The sequence below is a fragment of the Sinohyriopsis cumingii genome, chromosome 7 (genome assembly GCF_028554795.1).
Source record: "Sinohyriopsis cumingii isolate HCF-2022 chromosome 7, ASM2855479v2, whole genome shotgun sequence".
NCBI classification, from domain to species: Eukaryota; Metazoa; Mollusca; class Bivalvia; order Unionida; family Unionidae; genus Sinohyriopsis; species Sinohyriopsis cumingii.
In genome coordinates this window covers 35438240-35441932 of record NC_142967.1, presented here as the reverse complement: position 1 = coordinate 35441932, position 3693 = coordinate 35438240, and positions in this window count along the sequence as shown.

Sequence of the window (3693 nt, the reverse complement as noted above, 5' to 3'; positions counted from 1 at the left end):
GGCATCATGGATATCGGTGTTTACCGAGAACTTATCGATGAGCTCGTTGATGATTAGTCACTGCGATTAGATAAATGATAAATAAGATAAGATGATCATACACAATAATTATCGTAGACCTGTACCGGTCAGAGTAGTGAACTCACGACTACCAGTCTACAGAGCAACTTACGGAGATGGGCTTGGCGATGTTATTCGGGGATTATTTACAAGGATGGCCCCAAAAGTAGCGCCTGTTGCAAAACAATTATCAATTAAGGCTATTGATATTGTTCGTGAAAAAGCTTCTGGTGCAGTTGTTAATGTTGCTGGTAATGCGTTCTCGGCAATCAGAGAAAGACTAGCACGATTAATACGACGAAAACGACAACCAGTAAAATTACCAAGTACTGAAATTATGCCTGCGGAGGTCAGTAAAATAATAAATCAAGCCGCAAATAAAAAACTATCAGCGTTGATGGATCAAGGATCTGATGAAGCGCAAAAAAATATTACTGCAAATTTGATAGCAGGAAGTGGACTTTGTACTCGCTTGACAAAGTCAGCGCGACGATGGTTTAAATCAAAGTTGTATAATAAATGTTTAAACGTATATCCGACGTAGCATTCGACATGGAAGCACCTGTCGAAAAGGACGAATCAAAACATGATTATCAATTTTATCCTATGACGCAAGACAATCAAATCAACGTGGACGTATCGAACTTCAAGTTCAGGATACGAGTAGATATTTCTTACCCTATGAGGCATTTATTGAAGTAGAGGGTAAAATTATGACGCAACGGCTGATACGGCATATGATGCTAATTTGCGAGTTGGTTTTGTCAATAATGGTATTATGGCGTTGTTTAGTAGCGCTGCTTATGTGATCGATGGGAAAAACATCGAGACAATTGAGAAAGATGTCGACGTTGCTACAACAAAAATTGGTCTAGCAAGATATTCTGATGATTACACAAGATCAGCTGGTCCATCAATGATGTTTGCTAAGGATATTACCGACAACGCCGATCATGTTCAGTATATTAAAGTACAAACACCACGAGGTACTGCATCTGATCCACAACCAGGTGATTTTGAACATGCAGATAGACCAGGTGCTGCTTTTGATATTATAGGAAGTGTTAATGCAACTTACAACTTGGGATTTGGAACACGCCGAGCGATGTTGAAAGGTGACAATAGAGAGTTTTCATGTGCAATTCCATTATCTCACATCTTCGGATTTTGCAGAGATTTTAGAAAGGTCATCTTTGGAGCTAAACACACAGTTTGTAAGAAAGGGTGATGATAACGATGCGATCTGGCGAGGTGCTGGTGTTGCTGATGGCAAAGTAATTATAAACAAACTGTCACTGTGGATGCCTGTATTAACTCCATCAATTACAGAAGAACAGAAATTATTGTCTTTTATGAATCAAGGCGGTAAATCATTGCTATCATGGTTAACAGTAACCACAGATGCTATTCAAAGTTCTATTCGGGGTTTATTTACATGGCATATAGCATCACAACAGGGTGTTTCTGCACCGCGTCATAATTTTGTTGCGCTGAAAAATAATAATCGGATAGGTAGTCAGGAACGTTCACATATGATATTTGACAATTTAGGCATTTTCGAGCTTATGTTAGTAACCCGCCAGGTGGTGGTGTCCCCTATAGAGCAATCGCGGTCATACTTAGTGACAAAGCGATGTTACTTGAAGGTGGTAGTGGTCGAATGAGAGTCATTGATGCACCAGTGGAAAATCTATAATCGTGTTATTTAGAAAAAGATATTTGTATAAAAAATGTCATACAATCACGTTAATGTCACTCTGACTCCCGGTCAGGTGAAAAAATTACAATCAAATTCAACAAAAAACTGCGGAACAAAAATAACATTAAAATAAGATCAGATTTCTAGTGGTGGTCCAAAAAAACTATCACTAACCAAGAATCAAATTAAACACTTCAATAAAGCGCTGGAATCAAAAACCGGAGTTCAATTTCATCTTTCTCCGAGTGCCATCAAGGACATGGTTAAAACAGGTGGTATTTTTCCACTTCTCGCGGCCATTCCGGTATTAATAGCTGCTGCTGCTCCAGCCGTAGCAAAAGCAGCCGCGTTGGGTGCTGTTGGAACCGCTGCTGGAATGGCATTAAAGAAAGCAACAGGAAAGGGATAAAAAAAGGGACGCAGCCTAAGATTACCAGGATCTCGTTGGGGAAGAGGTCTGAGGCTTCCAGGAACAATCCGTTAGACGTTCCAGCATCAAATTTTGATTTACTTAATGCTGCTAAACAACTTAAAATATCTGCCTTTAGAGTTTTTTTTTTTTCATGCGAGATCAATTACCGAAACAACCGAATGAATTCGAAACGGGTATTATTAATCTTGACTCGAATTCAGGACCGGGTACTCATTGGGTATCATACGCGGTTGATCCACATGGAATTGTTTATTTCGATTCGTACGGGTTAGCTCCACCCGTTGAATTTATCAAGTATGTCGAGCTACTTCATAAAAAAGTTTGGTATTCAACGCTACCAACACAAACAATGACAGATCCGCCAGTATGCGGCCGTGAAGCAATTAATGTACTTAACGCCATATCAAAATCATCCAAACCGCCACATAAAGTTGTGCATGATCATACAAGTAACCACTTCGTTGCGCGCAAGGTGTTTTAAACAGATCAAGGATCTTATTTAATGGTTGATATTTACGGAAGATCTTCCTCTACATGTAAGAAAAGTAAGAAAAAATCCGATGAGATCGATTTATCAAAGTACGCAACTAAAGATGAACTCGCTGATATTATGAATCTTGCTGGAGTTGACCGAGATGAAGTTGTTGTTTTTCAGGACCGATATGGTGTTTTAAAAACGAATAATATCAAATGGAATGACATAGTTCGACGAGTACTCGGTACGGTCACGGATAACATCCCTGTGTTTACTGACAGCGAAAAAATCAAAGACTCAAGTATATCGTTTACAGCCATCAGAGATGAAATTGCAAGAAGCGTTGCTAATCGTTTAAGAAACACCGGCGACAGAATGTCGGGAGAACTCAGCATGAACGGGAATAAGATAGTAGTGTTGAGGGATCCAACATCCGACGAAGACGCAGCAACGAAAAAATACGTCGACACCAACTATAACACCGTAGATGGTAAATTATCCACGTTGAGGGCCGAGTATGATGTTCACGTAGGCGCGTTTGGAAGACTTCGTAGAAATTGTCAAAAATTTAGCAAAGCCGCAGAGGAATTTTTGGGTACTCCGCCCACCGCTGATATAAAACTCTCTGATATCAAAACTAACATCGACACGATTAAAAAAAACACTCGAAGACATCGTAGCGGGGATTCCTGAGATCGTCAATAAAGTTAGTCTGATTAAAATTCCACCTGGAATAACTCCCGGACATATTACCAACATCGTATACACGGTATCATCTGGATTCGCAACATGGTCAGAGAAAAAGAAAACTATTAAATATACCGCAACAGTCACTGGCGTGTACAGGCTATCTGTGTTCAGTGCTGAAAATTTGAGATATTTACAAAGTATCTATGGCGACATTCCACCGATAGGTTTTCCGGGGTTGTGTCTGTTGTATTAAATAAAGGAACCGAAGAATTTATGTTGGAAGCAGCTGATAAGACATTAAACGCAACATCTTACTGGTGGTGTTTGGAATTTGTA